The sequence below is a fragment of the Sinocyclocheilus anshuiensis genome, unplaced genomic scaffold (genome assembly GCF_001515605.1).
Source record: "Sinocyclocheilus anshuiensis isolate Anshui unplaced genomic scaffold, SAMN03320099.WGS_v1.1 scaffold1854, whole genome shotgun sequence".
NCBI classification, from domain to species: Eukaryota; Metazoa; Chordata; class Actinopteri; order Cypriniformes; family Cyprinidae; genus Sinocyclocheilus; species Sinocyclocheilus anshuiensis.
In genome coordinates, this window is record NW_015546040.1 from 650,634 (window position 1) to 672,106 (window position 21,473).

General features: G+C 33.3%; 1 protein-coding gene across 2 annotated transcripts in view; it reads left to right on the top strand.

Moving 5' to 3' along the window:
* The window catches only part of LOC107698913 (neural cell adhesion molecule 2), a 266,413-nt gene that overhangs the window by 149,276 nt on the left and 95,664 nt on the right, over nucleotides 1–21,473 (top strand). The gene's annotated exons all lie outside the window — the stretch shown is intronic.

The following is a 21,473-nucleotide window of genomic DNA, read 5'->3' on the forward strand; positions in this document are numbered from 1 at the left end:
AAAAGAACAGCATTTATTTAAAATAGAAATCTTTTCTAACAATATACACTTGTTATAAGTTTTAAGTCAGTAAATTTGTACTCTTTCTTTTTTGAAAGAAATTAAAACTTTTATTCAGCGAGGATGTGTTAAATTGATAAGAAGTGATAGCAAAGATTTATATTGTTTGAAAAGATTTATATTTTGAATAAATGCTGTTCTTCTTAACTTTTTATTCATCAAAGAATCCTGAAAAAAGTATCGCAGCTTCCAAAAAAATATTTGGCAGCACAACATTGATAATTCTAATAATAAATCAGCATATTAGAATGATTTCTGAAGATCATGTGACACTGAAGACTGGAGTAATGATGCTGAAAATACAGCTGCGCATCACAGAAATACATTACAGTTTAACAGATATTAAAATAGAAACCATTATTTTATATTATAATAACATTTTGCAAAATTACATTTTTTTTCTGTATTATTGATCAAGTAAATGCAGCCTCGATGAGCAAAAGAGACTTCTTTAAAAAACATTACAAGTCTTACTGATCCCAAACTTTTGAACAATAGTGTGTGTGTGTATATATATATATATATATATATAGCGAATACGCATGAAAACACGAATATGAAGTCAATATTTTTGTACGCTCGCTCATGGTTCAGACTCTTCTTTGAGGAACTGCTGTTTACTGACAGACGCTTGCCAATCAATATTTAATTTAGCAGCCGTTCATCTCATATGGATCTTCATATCTGCAGTTTTTCATCAGCAGTCAGAGATATTTGTCATCTTACAGTATATGTGTGAAAGAAAATGTGTCCATTTGTGTGGAAGAATCCTATCATTATTTTGCCAATGTCATCAATGTGATCGATAATCATGATAACTTGTTTTTCCATTACTGTAACTTGTACAGGATTTAACTCATTTTTTTTAAAAGTGACTTTAATATAATGAAAGTTAAAATTACGTGTGATGTGTTTGATTAAATCATAAAAACTCTAGGCAGCAACTGAACTTGAGTTTTTTAGTTGTAGTGTTTTTTTTTTGTATACTGTCAAAAATAAATAAAGAAAATATACATTTAATTGTATTTTATATACAATAGCTATTTTATGAAAAATGTTTTAAAATAATAAATTATTTAAAAATATTTTAAATGATTAATTTCATTTCATTTTATGGCAATCATGGCTTGTTCTTAGACATTTTCTTCACAATTTTATAATTATTTAATTTAAATTTGATTGATTGATTGCAAAAATAATGACTTTTTCCTAGACATTTTTTGACTGTTTATTTATTTATTATTTATTTAATGCCTGTTCCTGGCAAAAACATTTTTTGACAGTTTTATATACAAAAATTATTTGAGTAAAATTGTTTTTACTTAAAATCCATTTTCTTTTCTTTTCGTTTCTTTCATTAATTCCTTGGTTTTATGTTTTATGTTTGAATGAATGAATGACTTGTTGCTTGTTTCGTGATGAACACGTTTTAAGCCTCTCAGGGTTTACTGTGACTGTAAAGAGCGTAAGAGCTCAGTGTTTGTCAGCAGCACGGGTAGAAACAGCTAAATAAACTACTTACCGCGACACTCACTCAAGAAAAGCCATTCTACACGGATATTAAAAGATGAAAGATTTCTTCTTTTGCCTTCATTTGAGAAACTTGCACATTTGCAGAGCTTTGTTCTGTGTGCAAGTGAAAGATCTGCGGCTCTGTACACGGTCTTCATCTGCGATTGGCTGCAGGCTGATCAGAGTTCGCAGATTTCTCATCTTCTGAGCTTTGCGTTTGCGCTCAAGCGTTCAAAGACAGAGCTTGTTATCTGCGTTAGAAAGCCACCCGCCGATGACCTTTACTTTCTGCTTTTATTTTTAACTCGCTGTTCTGTAACTGTTTCGTCAATTAAATAGAAGTAATCAGATTTTCATCATTCAGAATCATAATTAAAGCTTAATTAGCAAAACCTTTTTATAGCATGATATCTTTATTAAACAGATGGTTTAAACTGTCAAGGTCAATGAAGGAAAAAGTGTGGAAAATCTATTGGAATCAGGTGTATTTATTTATGTATTGATTGATTTATTGGCCAATACATTTCCTTATATGTCAATATAATGATTGGTCAATCAATCAATCAAACAAACAGTATTATATTATATTATATTTTTGTGTAAAACATTTTGATAATTTTTCAATAAACATTTTTGTGTAAAATATTCATATTTTAATTATTATATTAATATGTAGCATTATTTAAAGAAATCTTCTGTGCAAGCTGCACTGGTTTTTCCCATTCATTTTTCCCGTACAGAATATACAAAACTATTTGAAAATCAGACAAAAAGATACAAGACTGCAAACTAAACAACTTTAATGAGCGTAAGAACAACAATCCCTTGAAGCATTGTGAATGACATTTAAATGGAGAAATATAAAACTATTGATTATATACTGTATTTTCAGTTAATTGATTATATATTCAGAAACAACATTCTTTATTGTATGCTGTATCCCTGATTTGCTGGGTTTGATTCTCTGATTGGTGGAGATTGTACTGCAGAATTATGGGTAATGTAGTTTTCGTTGCTGTTAAGCATAATTAATTCAAACTAAGTTCAAATAATGCAGTCTGATGGCTTCAACGAAAGCAAAGGCCATCGATTAACAGCCCTGCAGGCCTGTCTAATGGTTATTGTTCAAATCAATTCCCCTATGAAGAAAATTAATGTTTTTTTCACTGCTGTTCCACTTTATGTCAGTTATGAAAGCGTGGGCCAATCGGATTAGTCTGGGGGCGGGGCTAGGGTTCTGAGTGTTTATATTAGCAGTGGTTTATTGCGTCTAATGTGATCAGTTGCTCCCTTCAGTTGCTCCTCATTTGTTCGTTTCTTTGGATATCAGCATCTGCTAAATGAGTAGTTATGAAATAGGAATGAAAAACATCTATAAACGCGCCTTCTGCTTAATCGGTGTGTTCTATCATATTGTGTTTTATGAAAGCAATAAAGCCAAGCTGTGTGATTGAGTTAAAGGGAGTGTAAAGCGTGAATCCGCACGTTTGAGATGTTTGTTGATTATCTAGTTTGTCGTTTAAGCGTTTGGTTGCATCCTCAGATAATCTTGTTTCAGATGTCCGGCGTGTTTTATTGTGGCTCGTTTGCGCCGTCAGACGAGCTCTTCTCCAGAAACAAACAGAACGAGAGGCTGTTTGTCAGCGATTACTCGAGGGTCCATGACTCTTGCTCGGGTGTTAAGTGAACGAGCGCCGAGGGCAGCGTCTCATAAACACCTGTGCTTCTGCATCGCAGGTACAGGTGTGTGTGTGTGTGAGAGAGAGAGAGAGCTATTATTAGACGGAAACAACAACACATTTACTGACATGTTATTTGCACAAATGTCTCGACATTCAAAGCTTCACAAACAGCATTGATTTTGTGGTAAATTAGATTGTCTGAATCTTATGTAGAGATTTTGACAGGATGACTGCTATCCAAAAACAGAATATTTCAGTTTAGAAGTACATAAGTGGATAAGAAAGTCAAGATATTAAATGTCATGGATGTATATTTACTGAGTTATTCACTATTTGACTAAATGAAGTTTCACCTGAGATTCAGAGCCAAATTACAGGAGGATAAAATGACTTTAGAAAGATGGCAGCATCATTGTATTATTTTTACACAGAGATTGTTTGGTCTGTTAGTAAAATCTGTTGACTTTAGCGATCTGTGTTGCATTATATGCCAGTGGTGGCAGTTCGGAAATGGGGGAAAAGCACTTTTTGTGTGTTTTTTCCTGAAGTTTGCATGCCTGTAATTCAAGAAGTATTAAAGGTGTCTTAATATCCTTCCATATTGTAGTTCTTAACAAAGAACTTTCTTAATTTTTAAGGCTCTGTGTGGTTCATTTCCAGAGATATTGGGATGTCAATGTGGCTCCGTGAGTAAATTGTTCAATTGTACACTTTTTCAGTGGTAAAAAAACAAATGTGAATCACTTTGCATTTAGTTGATACTTTTTTTTCTTTTAAAGCGGAATGTCTGAAGAACAAATAATGTTAAAACTAAAAATGTATATTGTTTCCTTCTATCAAAACAATTGCATTGAACATCCATTTGAGTGCCATAACTATATTTTTCCAAAGTATGCGTGCTTGTAACTCAAGACGGATTAAAGGTATCTTAATATCCTTTTAGATTCTGGTTCTTAACTTGTCTTTTCTAATATTAATTTTTCAAGCTATATATGGTTTAATCCCAGAGATATGGGGAGCCCAATATGACTCAATGTTCAATTGTTAATTTTTACCCATTTTTATTGGTTGAAAACCAAACATGCATCAGTTTGCACACAGCCAATACTTACTGTGTTTAAAGATACATTTCTGAAGAACATATGACATTGAAAGTATAGTTGAAATACAGATAGATAGATAGATAGATAGATAGATAGATAGTTTGTTTTTAATAAAATTTATTTATTTATTTATTATTATTATTATTATTATTTACCATAAAAATGGTCTGAAAATAGTATGCATGTGCGTTATTATTATACCACTGATATTGCTTTGTGGGATACAAGTGTGTTCTATTAAACACTCCATGTTATGTTATTTCTTTATGCATTATTTGTATAATATCCGATGCATTTGTGCGCAGCATTCATGTTATGTTCTGCAGAAACAGTGTGATAGAAGTATGGTACTCTGAACATAACCAACATTGTTTGTGAAAAACTAGTACTTTAATAAAAAAGTGCACATAACATAGTACAGTGCATCTGCACAAGTTGGCAGCTTTTCTACAGTTTTTTACATTTATCATTAGTGCTAGGCGGTATGACCAAAAATGTATATCACGGTATTTTTCAAAATTATACCGGTTTCACGGTACATGACGGTATTTTTTTTTTCATGCATGACCAGGTGTTAACCATATTCTCTACTGATTGAGAGGAAATACTGCAGTATATTGACTTAGAATGCCCTATTTTACTGTCATGATGAGTGAATATTGTCAAAAAATACCACACTAAATAGTGACTAACCTCGCAACAGTGAAAAGGGACTTCTTTCAAACAGTGACGCGTTCCCAACGTTGTTTAAGCCACATACACCGGTATTGCGGTATTTTCAAAATTCATATCATAACAAAAATAAACACTGGTATTCGGTATGAACCGGTATACCGCCCAGCACTACTTATCATGATTTTTTTCTGCTGTTTAGGAGTAATAGATGTTTGAAGAGTTGCTCTATTTGGGTGGCGGATGAAGCTTGAGTTCTGACAGTTACAGTATGTTTTATGGCACTTTTCTCAAAAGATGATGTAAATGTGATTTTGAGGGCTTGTAAATGTGTTCAGTGTTGTTTTCATGTTTCATCCAAACATCTTCAGCAGATCCAGCAAGATCTGACGGCATGAAGATGTTGCGTTATACAGATCAAAGACTCGATTCCTCTGGAAAATGCTTTTATTGCTTTTGTAACTGTGGTGTTCATAATGTTCCCGCGGTGAAGTAAACGCCGGTGCGGTTTTATATTTATACACACATCTGCCTTTCATGTGTGTTTAGGCATGAATGCGAACTGAAATTGAAGAAATTAAGTGAACCGACCCAGTAATTACGACGTTCTGCAAACATGTCAGGTTTTCGTGGTGCTTTCAATGCAGTGCTGGTAGGTGTAATTTATTCTATTCCACGCTGCCAAAATGAAAGCTATCGAGAAGATTTACCACCGCTTTAAACAAGGAAATTCAAAGCAAGCTGAACTGAGACACCGGCGAGTCATGGATTTCATTTGGGAGTCTTAGGAAAATAAATTTTGTATGTTTGCCATATGAAACTCTAGAAACTACAAATCTTCTTATCTGTAATCCTGTTCTACATAAACACACTTTAACACATCAGTACGCCGCTTTAACACAAAAATATCTGTGCTGGAGCGACGCAGCAGAGACTTTATTATAAGAGCGAGATCTTCGAGCTGCTGTTGAATACACACGTCTAATCCAGCAGATTATGAGCAGATAATCATTTCACAGAGCATTGAGTGCTTTATGAGAGCCAGAGCTTTACTGCACACTTCCGCATGTGCGGTGCTGATGAAACGATAACAGATTAGTGATGTTGTTTCTGTTGCGTGAGGCTCACACAATGCAGTCAGAACGGTCTGCTCTTTACTGATGTGTATTGTGAATGCTGTATATGTAGTGCGCTCTGAATTACTCCCTTCTGAGGCTCCAAACAGTTTCAGATCACATTGACTTCATCGGGACTAGATCTTTATGAATCGAATTAAAGCTGCGCTACAGAACTTTGGTCTCTCTATTGCCCTCTGTGGTTGAAATATAAAATTGTACATTACATGCAATAATTTGCTTTAGCTGATATAAATTTAAAAAGGCAGCATTTCTCATTTTCATTTACTGAAATATCTAAAACTAATTGAAATAAAAATTGATAAATACTATGTAGACATTAAAAAAACAAAAAACTAATAATCACAACCACAAAATTGCTAAAATTAAACTAAAATTAAAAGGCTCCAAAACATTCTAAATATTAATATTATTATTAAATAATAATAATAATAATAACTTTAATAGTATCTATGTGATACTAAAACAATGGTGTTCTGCATGGTTAAACCAAATGTCTATTTATTTATTTATTTTTAATTATTTTTTTTTTTTCTACCCATATATATATATATATATATATATATATATATAGTGCATTCATAAAGTATTCAGACCCCCTTCACTTTTTCAAGTTTTGTTATGTTGCAGCATGATACTACAATTGTTTAAATTAATAAATTTACAGACATTTCTAAAATTCTGTTTTCACTTTGTCATTATGGGCTACGGAGTGTAGATTAATGAGAAAAAAATGAATTTAAACAATTGTAGTATTAGACTGCAACATAACAACATTGAAAAAAGTGAAGGGGGTCTGAATACTTTCTGAATGCACTGTATGTGTATATATATATATATAGTTTTAACTGTTATTTTACCTGCTTTATATTTTGAATGTAATCATGACTTTAGAGGTTACATGAGCTCTGCTATAGTGAATATAGTCACATTAATCAAGGGGAAAAAATCCCTCCTTAACTAGTCTTTTCTAGTGCTAATTAAGACCTAATATTTATCTGGCGCAGTAACAAGACATGGGCCTTCCTCTCCTGTTCTGCACTGATCCCCTGCACCCCTGCAGTGATGGCGCGTCATAAACTCCTTTCTCAGTTTGTTCTTGCAGACTTTGATGTGCATCTCCTCCTCTTCTGTTATTTAACAAAGCAATGTCTAGAAGGCCGTCTCCTCTCTGCTCGGCTCTCGCTGTCTTCAAATGATCATTTGCGTTTCCTCGCTCTGGGCTCCGGCTCTATTTACACTCAAGGCTTGAGATGTCAGAGCTGCATTAATAGCCATAGCAGTGACTGACAAAAGCAATTTACTGTGGAACTTCAAAAAGAGAATTACAATGTTCTTCACGTTGTTCCTTCACGTTTTTATCTGAGATTTAATTCATTAGTGACCAAAGATCAAGACTTCTACCCGTGTCAGACACGATGTGACAAAGTGATGAGTTTGAGGTCAATGCGATGTTTTAATGTTTTTGAAAGAAGTCTCTTCTGCTCACCAAAGCTGCATTTATTGATCCAAAATACAGTAAAAATTTTGAAATATTATTACAATTTAAAATAACTGTTTTCTATGTGAATATCTGTTAAACTGTCATTTATTCCTGTAATCAAAGCTGAATTTTCAGCATCATTACTCCAGTCTTCAGCGTCACATGATCTTCAGAAATCATTCTAATATGCTGATTTGCTGCTCAAGAAACATTTCTGATTATTATCAATGTTGAAAACAGCTGTGCTGCCCAAAATGTTGGTGGAAACTGTGATACATTTTATTTTTCAGGATTCACAGATGAATAGAAAGTTAAAAAGAACAGCATTTGTTAGAAATATAAATATTTTAGAACATTATAAATGTCTTTAATGTCATTTTTGATCAATTTAATGCATCCTTGATGAATAAAAGTATTAATTTCTTTCAAAAATTGTAAGGGTTGAAAAATAAACCACTGAAAAATGGTTGTGAAAAGCAAATTCTGACTGGTTTTGGCATTATATTAAATTATTTATACAATATTATATTATAGAATAATCTATATAATGACTGTAAAAATCATGGAATGTGTCAAAAAGTCTATTAAATGCACCTTTATACAGGATCCCCACATTTTTTTAAAAGTAATATTAATATTACTAACCCAAAGCTTTTGAACAGTAGTGTGTATTTGCAAACAGAAACTCACTTGAAACTTAATTCATATGATGAATGACCACACTTACATTCACTGATGCAAAACACAATTCATACACACAGGTATATTTGCACATATCTGAATGTTTCTACATGTACAAACTGATGTTGAATCTGCATTTGCATATTGTCATGTGTTTGAGTTCCCTTTAGCCAATCAGATGTGAGTCTTCAAACCAGCCAATCATAATATGCCTCACTCCAGAAGCATACTTTAACTTGCAAGCATAAATTATTAAATATTGAATATGAAAAGCGACTAGAGCCGTGACCCTTTCTGTCTCCTGTCGCCTTGATGTCTTAGTTGTTTCTCGCGGTTATTGTAAGATCAAAAGCCTCACCGATCTCCGGCGCTCATCAAAGCCCTTCGAGACGTCGCCCGTAAAAACAGACTTTAACACGCGGCGCTTTGCATCATCCATTATCTCGCTCACATTTGACTCCACGGTCCAAGAGGTTCGGCAATTAATAGAAAACATCTTTCCGGAGGCGTCTTAAATGTCAAATCTGGATGTGAATGCTAATGGCGACAACAGTCGAGCCGTTTATTTGTCCTTCTCCAGCCCAAGTTTATTTATTTCTAATCAGGAAAGCTTCGGGTATCTTATTAGCGCTGTGCTAATCCAAATGCCCCAGCGTGAAATGAGACTTCGTGGATCTGGGCCAAGCAAACACACGCAAGCTCATTTTCCCATGTTTTGTCTCTCTGTCAGAGCCTATTTGCATAAAATCCAATTTTCCCACATGGAAAGCTTAGTGCTATAATGGACGCTCAGGGCGGATATCGTGTTCTGATTATTATCAATGTTGAAAACAGCTGTGCTGCCCAAAATGTTGGTGGAAACTGTGATACATTTTATTTTTCAGGATTCACAGATGAATAGAAAGTTAAAAAGAACAGCATTTGTTAGAAATATAAATATTTTAGAACATTATAAATGTCTTTAATGTCATTTTTGATCAATTTAATGCATCCTTGATGAATAAAAGTATTAATTTCTTTCAAAAATTGTAAGGGTTGAAAAATAAACCACTGAAAAATGGTTGTGAAAAGCAAATTCTGACTGGTTTTGGCATTATATTAAATTATTTATACAATATTATATTATAGAATAATCTATATAATGACTGTAAAAATCATGGAATGTGTCAAAAAGTCTATTAAATGCACCTTTATACAGGATCCCCACATTTTTTTAAAAGTAATATTAATATTACTAACCCAAAGCTTTTGAACAGTAGTGTGTATTTGCAAACAGAAACTCACTTGAAACTTAATTCATATGATGAATGACCACACTTACATTCACTGATGCAAAACACAATTCATACACACAGGTATATTTGCACATATCTGAATGTTTCTACATGTACAAACTGATGTTGAATCTGCATTTGCATATTGTCATGTGTTTGAGTTCCCTTTAGCCAATCAGATGTGAGTCTTCAAACCAGCCAATCATAATATGCCTCACTCCAGAAGCATACTTTAACTTGCAAGCATAAATTATTAAATATTGAATATGAAAAGCGACTAGAGCCGTGACCCTTTCTGTCTCCTGTCGCCTTGATGTCTTAGTTGTTTCTCGCGGTTATTGTAAGATCAAAAGCCTCACCGATCTCCGGCGCTCATCAAAGCCCTTCGAGACGTCGCCCGTAAAAACAGACTTTAACACGCGGCGCTTTGCATCATCCATTATCTCGCTCACATTTGACTCCACGGTCCAAGAGGTTCGGCAATTAATAGAAAACATCTTTCCGGAGGCGTCTTAAATGTCAAATCTGGATGTGAATGCTAATGGCGACAACAGTCGAGCCGTTTATTTGTCCTTCTCCAGCCCAAGTTTATTTATTTCTAATCAGGAAAGCTTCGGGTATCTTATTAGCGCTGTGCTAATCCAAATGCCCCAGCGTGAAATGAGACTTCGTGGATCTGGGCCAAGCAAACACACGCAAGCTCATTTTCCCATGTTTTGTCTCTCTGTCAGAGCCTATTTGCATAAAATCCAATTTTCCCACATGGAAAGCTTAGCACTATAATGGACGCTCAGGGCGGATATCGTGCTGAATGTTATCGCTGACGCCGATTGTCCCATTTCAGAGTCGAAGAATCGAACAGAAGACTTGGAAAATAACATCAGGACAAGTTGAAAGTTCACTTCAGAAGTCTACACAGTCATTCTTCCCATAATGCATCAGGAGATCCCAGCTAACAGGAAACGTTTTTCAAAAGTTATAGAACAAAATGTTCTTAAAGTTATGTTTATGGAATGTTCTCATTAGTCTTTATTAATGTTGGATATACGTTGTCATAGCATTGAGAGAAAATGTATTTATCACTAGCCAAACTTAGCAACTAGCCTAGGACATGCTATCAGTGTACAAAGTCATGCTATTAATGCTAGCAATGTGCTAATTGATGCTAGAAACATGTTAGCGTTGTGCAAAATCACGCTAGCAACATATTAAATCATACAAAAATAAAGGCATTAATAAGCTTCTTAAAATTGTTAGATGACAGAAATGGTTTTACCTTAGCTATTAATCTCAAATGAAAGAAACAGGATTTAACCACCGAGTTGATCTGTCTATCAAATTTCAGAAAGACATCAAACTGAACCCCAAGATTCTTAAATATCGATTTACAGAAAGGAGCAAAGTTCCCCAAATCAGAGAGACCTTGAGAATCAGAGTTCCCAAATCAAATTATCTCGGTCTTACTTTCATCTTAAATGTAAAAAAATCTGCTGACATCCATAGTTCAACTTCATGTAGACAATTTAGTAAAGACGTAATTGACCTCTTGTCCTGTTTTCGTAAAGGTACACCTGAGTATCGTCAGCAAAACAATGAAAACAAACTTTGAAAAATAGAACCAAAGGATAACATATACAGTAAGAACAGGATTGGACCAAGAATTGAACCTTGAGGAACTCCACAAATCAATGGAGCAGATTTGGAATAAAATTGACTGATATTAGCTATTAGAAACATGCTAGCAGCATGCTAATCATGCTAGAAACATGCTAGCAACATTGTAATCATGCTAGAAACATGCTAGTTTTTCAAATGTTCTGGTCCGGCTTTCTCAAGCCAAATTTAAAATTTGACTTGTCAAACTTGATTGTTGAATCTGCTTTTGCATATTGTCATGTGTGTGAGTTCCCTTTAGCCAATGAGATGTGAGTCTTCAAACCAGCCAATCATAATAAGCCTCACTCCAAAAGCAACAAGAAAACTGAACATTTCAACGTCCTTTGATTATTTAAAAATATTCTATTCAATTCTATTCAATATTTTATTCAAAAATTAATTTGGGGTAAAAATAAAGTTAGTAGAATGTTGTATGAAATGTATTTGTAACCTTTAAATAACATTATAATCACAACAAGAAAACTGGACATTTTAACGTTTATAGAATATTAAAAATAAACATTCAGATAACCTTATATTTTGAGTGAAATTAAAGTTAGTGGCACGTTCTAAGAAATGTTAACGTTCTTAGAATATTAAAAATAAAACTTTGATTTTGGGTGAAAATAAGAAGCATTTTTTTGTAACCTTAAGAAAACTGGACTGGACATTTCAGAAATATTTCAAAACAATGTTCCCACAATGTATTTCTAACCTAAATGTGTTACCTGGGATCCCATTATATGTCCTTTACAGCTAATCCAATGGGATTTTAGCGTGTTGCGCGAGCACGAACCAAGTGATATGTACCGCATGGAGGTATTTTGGTGCATTTGTCTCCCGCGAGACTCTAATCCTCACAGAAACCCGTCGTCTCCTACGCACTCATCTAAAATTAAAGAAGAACCTTGGCACAGAGGTCAAATCACGCTGCAAACAGACTCACAGTTAGAGAATCAGAGAAACAACAGGACTTAATGAAGGAAACTCAAACTCAGTCGTGTAAATTAGACTCAGATACGAAGTCAACGCTGGGATGAGAGGAACACGCATGCAGATATGACCTGCATTTCAAAGCAGGTGATGTCCCACAGGTGTAGGTAAACAACTCGCAGAGAAAGATAAATGAGTTGCAGACGGGTGACCAGTGAAATTTATCATCTGGAATACTGTTTATGTGCCGCCATCCGTACATCTGTCCGTGCATAAAGGTCGTTCACAAGGTGAAGCTGCTTGAATATTTTAAAGCCACACAATAACAGCCATTCGGAAGGGATTTGATGTTTAATATGTAGAAGTAGCAGTACTTTGGGCCAATGAGATTTCATAGTGGGCGGGGCTGTTTGTTGTTTAACATATAGCAGGACATTGGGCCAGTGAGATTTCATAGTGGGCGGGGCTATTTGATGTTTAACATATAGCAGGACTTTGGGCCAATGAGATTTCATAGTGGGTGGGGCTGTTTATTGTTTAACATACAGCAGTACTTTGGGCCAATGAGATTTCATAGTGGGCGGGGCTGTTTGTTGTTTAACATATAGCAGGACATTGGGCCAGTGAGATTTCATAGTGGGCGGGGCTATTTGATGTTTAACATATAGCAGGACTTTGGGCCAATGAGATTTCATAGTGGGTGGGGCTGTTTATTGTTTAACATACAGCAGTACTTTGGGCCAATGAGATTTCATAGTGGGCGGGGCTGTTTGTTGTTTAACATATAGCAGGACATTGGGCCAGTGAGATTTCATAGTGGGCGGGGCTATTTGATGTTTAACATATAGCAGGACTTTGGGCCAATGAGATTTCATAGTGGGTGGGGCTGTTTGTTGTTTAACATATAGCAGGACTTTGGGCCAATGAGATGTCAAAGTAGGCGGGGCTAAAGCACAACAATGCAGAAACTGACATGGACAGATGTTTAGTTAAAACTTAGTTTTAAATTGTAGATTAATTGAAATATACAAGACAAAAACTTTTTGTAACTTGCTGCTAAGGCTATAGGCAATATATTGAATATTAATTTGTCATGATTTTTCTACCAATATGCAATATAAAAGCGACATTATGAATACTGTGATGATTTTAATGCTCTCAAAATTGGCCATTAAGTTTCATAAAGTTAAGACAGAGATGTTTTAAAAGAATCTCTAATTTAAAAGTAAGCAGAAAAACAACGTTTTTAGAGATGTGACATTCACATTTCTGTGAATCAGTTGCGAAAACAATGAAAAATTATCCTAAACTTTTGAACGGTAGCTTACAGATTTGGATCATATTTTGTGAATGCATTAATTCTGAGATTATTTAATTATTCATAAATCTGAGCACATTTTGAAACATTGTTGAGATGTGGAACTCTAAAGGAGCTCTTTGAGAGTATTTTTTTTTCTTTTCTGACTCTCTTCTGTGTCAGAGAAACACAATTTTTCATTTCTTAGAGATGATGACAGATATATGCAGATCTGCACCTTGCGTTTCGTCCCTCAGAAGTGCATTACACTACACTACAGTATTTTATCAGGACCTGAGTGAATACAGGCGTCCAGCAAGCACACTCAGTTTGGCAGTGATAATGAGTGTCCCGGTGAAGCAGTGGCCCGTGACAGCTCTGCGCTCCGTGCCGCAGGCCAGGGTAAATGACCAAGGATAACCAGCTAGTCATGAAATATATGCAAGAGCAAGAAACAGTGCATGAAGCAGACGAATGTTCAACAGCAGGTGAACTGAACTCAAACACAAGCACAAGAGTACAAATAAAGACTCGCATGCAGATTATAAAAATGCAGTTTATAAAAAACTATATACTGCAATATATTTGCAGATTAAAACCTAAAATGGTCTTAAATTGGAACAGAAAGTCTTAAATTCATAAAGTAATGGCATTAAATATAGCATGTATTGAATAAATGAATAAATAAATATTTTCATAAGTATTTTTGTCTTGTTTTCTAGTTTAAATGTCAATTTATATTTACTTGAGATGCAAAATGAAGACTTTTTTTTTGAGAAATTGAACAAAATAAAGTTTATTTATTCTTAAAACAAGAACAAATATCTGTCAATGGGGAATGAAAACCTGATTAAGGTAAATCCTGAATTAAGTTGGATTAAGTTTTCGTTTGTGTGTATACAGTATTTTTTTTCCTCATTAATGTACACACAGCACCCCATATTGACAAAATCAATTTCACAGAAAAACATTCTTATTTTAATTTTACTACTTCTAATTCTCATGTAAATGTATCTTGATCTTGAAATCTTAAGACATTTGCACTGGAAAACAAGACAAAATATACTGAGGAAGAGCATCAGTTTTTACAGTGTGATCAGAAGGTACAGTAAAAGTTATTTCATTATTCTAGTAAAGCCATTTTTAATGTAAAATTACTTTAAAAAATAATAGAAAAATATGTATTTTCAAGCTGTTGCTAATACAACATTTATATATATATAGAGAGAGAGAGAGAGAGACCATATTGATGTATTGTGTCAATTTATTACTAATAAGTACTTACTACTTTCTATACGTGGTCTTAAGTTTTAAATTTACCTTTATAAACCTGCAGAACAACGCATAACAATGCATATTGTATGCAAATATTGTGAGCAATAGTGCATTTTTAATTAGAAATACTATGTTTATTAAACTTTTCATTATTGCTTGTTACTTTGGAACAGTTTGTATTTGCTCAGTGTTACTTTATAGATTATGAAGAGTAAATATTGGCTTTCAGACTGCGTTGTGTTGCTGTAAGTCTCTCGTACTGGGAATAACTAGCGTTACCCAGCATGCATTGTTTGGATCAGATTGGATCTGTGTTGGTCGACTCGGTTGTTGCCAAGACAGACAATCTGGCAAAGCCGAAGCGGTCTGGCGAATTAAGTTTCTTAATCAAAATGACACAATGAGAAGCTGCTGAAGGATCATAGCAGAGTTTTTCACTAGAGACGTGCCTGTGAAATGTTCACAATCAAACGATGCACAGGCGCATATGCAGGAATCAGACCAGATCTACTCAACAGACTGTAAACTGGATGATAGAGCTGGACATATAACAAATGCTTTTATTGCTAAAGATGTTTTTCTTGTTAATTTCAAGGTTGCTGCTTCAAGAACTTGAGTAAAATAATGTTTTAATCAAAAGTTGTTTTCATAATATTTACTATGTTTGTTTTTTTCTCTCCATTAAAGTAGTAAGGCACTCAAAGTGTGCTAAGATTGACTGTATTCACAATAAGTAATCGCATAGCCACTTGTAAATTATTGCTTTAGCATGTATTTGCTCAGAAACCACTTTAAAGGCTGATTTGTTTTCAGTCAGAAAAAACAATCAAATTGAATTGGTTAGAAAAGCTTAAAACAATCAAGAAATGTTCTTCACAGTTTTGCAAAATAATTAAGGAATAATTATTTATAAAAATGTTGTTTCATACTTTTTAATTACAAATTATTATATTATATATAATATTTAAAAATATGTTATAATTATTGTTTTACAACAATATAACAATATAATACAAAATACTTGAAGTGATATTTACCTTCATTTTTTTATTGAAACATTTTAAATCAAGTGAAAAGCGGTGTATATATATATATATATATATATATGTGTGCTGTTCATCTCTAGATAAACATAAACTAGTGGAACCCAATGAATAGCAAAAGATGAGCAATAAGAGACCATCTGTGATTTATTTGTGTTTTGTCTCTTCTGCTGCCACTCAGAATGATAGGAAATGGTTTTATTTTATGTATCTGGTTTAAATTACTGTTTTCTAACTCTTAACAATATAAAACAGAACTTTATGACTTTTTAGTTTGATTTATTTAGGAATCAGCATTTTCCAAACCAGGGATGATTTAGTCTAAAAATAAAAAAAAATATTCAGTATATAAATATGGTTTCATATCTTTCATATTTCATATCTTAACAAAGCCTAAAAAAAATAAAAATAAAAAATATGTATATTCAATTCAATAATATAAATGTTACTAATATATAATATTAATATATAAATATTAATATTGTTAAATTTATATTATTAATTAAAATAATATCACTGTTTGCATATTAGAATGATTTCTGAAGATCATGCGACACTGAAGACTGGAGTAATGATGCTGAAAATACAGCTGCGCATCACAGAAATAAATTACAGTTTACTATAGATTCACATAGAAAACAACACTTCTTGCTGTATTTTTGATCAAATAAATGCAGACTTGAATTGTTTCAAAAGAGTTTCTTCTGCTCAACAATGCTGCTGCATATATATATATATGCAGCTTCTATCTTCAAGACCCAAAAGTTTTTGTGTTTGTGAGTGACTTTCATTATCTACATCATAGTTTATTTTAATTGCTGACATATTATTGTTCACAGAGTTATTGTTCACAGCCTTCATTTTAACGCCAGCATCCAGATTGTGTAATAAAATAATGCTGTGACATTGAGAATCAGTCGGCACAGAAAGTCTCAGAAGAACACAGAAATCAGCAGAGCGGAGTTATTACATCTGGCCTCATGTGTGCAGCGTGATTTATGGCGGTCAGGGCTGTTTCTGTGGCTGATTAACTGAACGTGTAGGATGAACATACAGACCTCGGCGTGGTTTTAGACCTCGCAGTCAGACAGGTGATGATATACAGTAGAAACATCTGGTGTTACTGCAGAACTTTACATGAAATATCTCCTGTTCAATGTGCTGTTGTGACAAGCAATATCAGATTGACCAATAGGATTTCACTGTGGGCGGAGCTACTGAGTGCTGCACGAATGCAAATAAGCAGACCATAGAATGGCATATATGTGTGTTTGATTATAGTGTTTGTTTTACTAGATTAAAGTACTAATTTAACTATTTTAACTTCATTCTTCAGTTGTGTGACAGCAGCTGTTTGGATAATAGTGTCGTTTTCTCCAGTAATGAGCTGAATATGTTTTCCAGTGAGTCGTGATGGAGTGTGACGAAGCACAGCATCTCTAGTTTCACACTGTTTTAGCAGCTGCTTTACAGTCCAGCAGATAATCTAATGTGCTTTACTAACCCGATCTAAACTGATCCAGACTCACACATACTGTCATGACATTTTATTAATGTCAACAAGAACATTTATTATTATTATTATTATTATTATTATTATAGTTTGGTAAAGATATGAAGCCAAAGAGTTTTGGTTTCATATATTTATATTATTTATTTAATATATTTTAATTTATTTATTAGCGTACTAATTATTTTATTTTATATATGTTATATGTACATTTACTACTTTTTGGTATTATATTATATTATATTATATTATATTATATTATATTATATTATATTATATTATATTATATTATATTATATTATATTATATTATATTATATTATATTATATTATATTATATTATATTATATTATATTATATTATATTATATTATATTATATTATATTATATTATATTATATTATATTATATTATATTATATTATATTATATTATATTATATTATATTATATTGATTTTGTATGAAACCAATCCGTTTTTGTTTCATATATTTTATATCATATATTTAATATTTTTTATTTACTTTTTTCATTATTCTGTTCTATTCTATTCTATTCTATTCTATTCTATTCTATCATATTATATTTAGGGTTTGTGAAGATATGAGGCCAAACTTTTTCATTATATTATATTTATTATATTATATTATATTATATTATACAATTTATTTTATGCAAAGAGACAAATTGCAATAAAATAAACACTTAAATGTGTTTTTGATGTTTTATCTTTATTAGTTTAAAAAAAACATTATTAAACCCAAATAGCCCAAATTTTCTGAATTAACCAATGCATGAAAACAGTGTTTTTGGCTGTAGTGTCTTCCCTAAATGTCATGATTTGAGACATGAGGAAGCGTTTGAATGTGTTTGAAAGCATGAATGTGTCCGTTTGCAAATGAGCTTTGAGAGCTGCCAGATCCGAGCGCTGAATGTGGGTCACGCAAACGATGACAGGGTGTTCATTTTGCATGAACTCAGCCTTTATCACGGCTTTGAAAGAGGAACTTCTGCTGCGGGAGCGGGGCAAAAGCAGCGCGTTTCAGATCAGCTTTTTTTGCCTGTGACAGTGTCCTGAAAGTGCTCTGCGTGCCATGACAGCCAACAACTTGCCAGGTTTAGAGCAGAAGATATACAGTGGGTACGGAAAGTATTCAGACCCCCTTAAATTTTTTATTGTTTGCGTCTCTGAGGGCGTCTGGTTCCTCGCCGGCGGCCCCTTCATCTCTGTCCACCCGCTGGATCTTTGGGAGGCGTCTGCTTGTGAATGTGAGGATTGGAGTCGTGCTGTATCTGCAGATCTGCACCAGTGTGTGACGCGCTCTGATATTTTAGGTTGTAAAATGCAAAGAGCTGTTCATGAGAAATCAAGAAATGTCACTGCTACTACCCAAGCCAAATAAAATGTAATAACATTTAAACAATAAATGTTTTTTTTTTTTGAAGCTCTTTAATTTAAAGTTGAAGTTCCAAATGAGTGTTTAAGCCACAGAAATGCTACAAAAAAGCCACATGTTGCATTTACAATGTCTCAATGTACATTTAGACGTCTCTTCTGCTCAAAAAGGCTGCATTTATTTTTATTTTTTTTAATTTTTTTTTATTGTGTATCGTTTTTGTATTTTGTGGATTAAATGTATTTGTTGGTGTTGAATGTTGTAAACATGGATACTGTCACGTGATGAAAATTTCAGTCTTGTCTGACAATAAAGTATCATCATCATCATCATTTATTTGATACAAAGTTCAGTAAAAATTGTAAAATATTATTACAAATTAAAATAGCTGTTTTCTATGTAAATATCTGTTCAAATGTAATTTATTTCTGTGATGCGCAGCTGTATTTTCAGCATCATTACTCCAGTCTTTAGTGTCTTATGATCTTCAGAAATCATTCTGCCCTTTTTTTTGTGGAAACTGTGATACATTGTATTTTTCAGGATTCACAGATGAATAGAAAGTTCAAAAGAACAGCATTTATTTGAAATATAAATATTTTGTAGCATTATAAATGTCGTTATTGTCACTTGATCAATGGAATGCATTCTTGCAGAATAAAAATAATAATTAAAAAAAACAAAAAATGTACTGATCCCGAACTTAATAAATACATAAATAAAATTATATTATTATAGGTAACAAAACAAAAACTGAATAATAAATAAATTAATTAATAAATGTTAATTGAACTGAAATACATAAAAAAATCAATAGTTGCCAAGGCAATGTTTCTCATTTTAATTTTAACGTGATGTATTCAAATTTAAATAAAAAAGAAAAAATCTATATAGACACAAACAAAAAACTATTAAAATGACAAAAGCACAACAAAATTACAAATGTAAATAGATTTTTTAAAATAGAAATATAATAAAATAAATAGAATATTAAATAGAAAAAAAATAGAAAATATAATTTATTAAATAGAATAAAATATTATATTAATTTAATATAATATAAAAATATTAAATAAAAAATAAAAAATAGCACTGTTACATGGCACAAAAAAGAAAAATTTCTTTCACTGAATGTAGACAAAAATAAATCAATCAAATGACTAAAACTGAAAACATAAATTCATTGTTGCATTAAATCAAACTGGTGCAATTTGCAAGTCAATCAAATTGAATTACTCAAGCTAAAACAAAATCGTGTAGAAATGGCAGAAATTATTGCAAACATTTAAATGAACAAACGTGATGAATGTAGATGCGGACGATCAGTCTTGTGTTAATGATGGCGAGTCGTTAACTGATCGTCGCCTTCGAAAGGTCAGCAGAAAACAAGGTCAAAACTGATGCAGAACTTGTTTCAGTGTTTGACCTGATTGAATCCGCCTGGCTCGTTAGAGGTGCGACTAACGGAGGAATAACTCTGAATCCAGCACAACAGCATCCCTCACAATAACACAGACGGTATTCCAGTGGAGTTCCTCTCGGTATCAGGTGTTTCGTCTCGTTACGGCTCCACAGGCCTCCTCTGTTCTTCATTATCATCTGTCGCTGGCATCACAGGCTCGTTACTGATAGAGTGCACTGGCTTTCCTGAAGTTCATACAGCCAGAACATCACATTCAGAGGGAAAATTCAAGAGGAGGTTCATCTAACGTTTGCTTTAGTCCGTCCATCTGTGTGCAATAGAGTTTTTTCAGCTGTTTAAACACATTTTCAAAACTTTGCCTCTTTTTTTTTTTTTTCAAAACTTTACACACAAATCCAAGAGTTGCACACACAAAATGCAAAATGCATCGCATCTCTTGCAAAATGAAGCACTGCATTCAAAACATCACAAACACATCTCAAAAGCAGACATTTGCAAACACCTTTGCCATAATATTAATTCCTGTTAGATTTGTGTGTGTTACACAGAGAATTGTGTGTTGTGTTTTGCAAAAAGTGTTTTATGAAATTAAAGGCTGAGAATTAGTGTATGGTTTTGCAGATTTGGTGTGTGCTTCTGCTGTTTGAGTGTCAGCTTTCAGAAATTGTGTGAAGAGTAAAGATTTTTTTTCACTCATTCACTCATAAACCGATCACTCAGACCAAGCTCATCATCTGCTTTACACTCAGTGTGCAACTGTAAAACAAACGTTTAGCACAATGTTAAACACAGTTCTGTTCATTAGAGCATCTTTCAAAACAAACAGCTCGTGTTTAGTTTGGAAACACTTATAAACATTTATACATAATTTGTTCACGCTTAGAGGAAGAAACATGTTATTTTTAAGAGGCAACGTTTTGAAAATGTGTGTAAGCAGTTGAAAAAAAAAACGAATAAATAATATATATATATATTTTTTTTTTACTGTGTTTTTGATCAAATAAATGTAGCCTTGGTGAGCAGAAGAAACATAACAAATGTTACCAGCTCCAAACTTTTGAATGGTGTGTTACTGCTTTAGTTTTTACATTTAGTTCTGTCTATGCGTAAAATCCTTCTGTCACAATGTGAAAAGGGGTGAAGACTTGCAGCTCTGATACGAGTCGTGTGAGCGCTGATAGAGTGCATTTAGACTATGTGTGTGTGTGTGTGTGTGTGTGTGTGTGTGTGTGTTTGTTTTTGCGTGCGCGCGTGTGTGCGTGTGTGTGTGCGCGTGTGTTTGTGTGTGTGTGTGCGTGCGTGCGTGCGTGTGTGTGTGTGTGTGTGTGTGTGTACCTGGT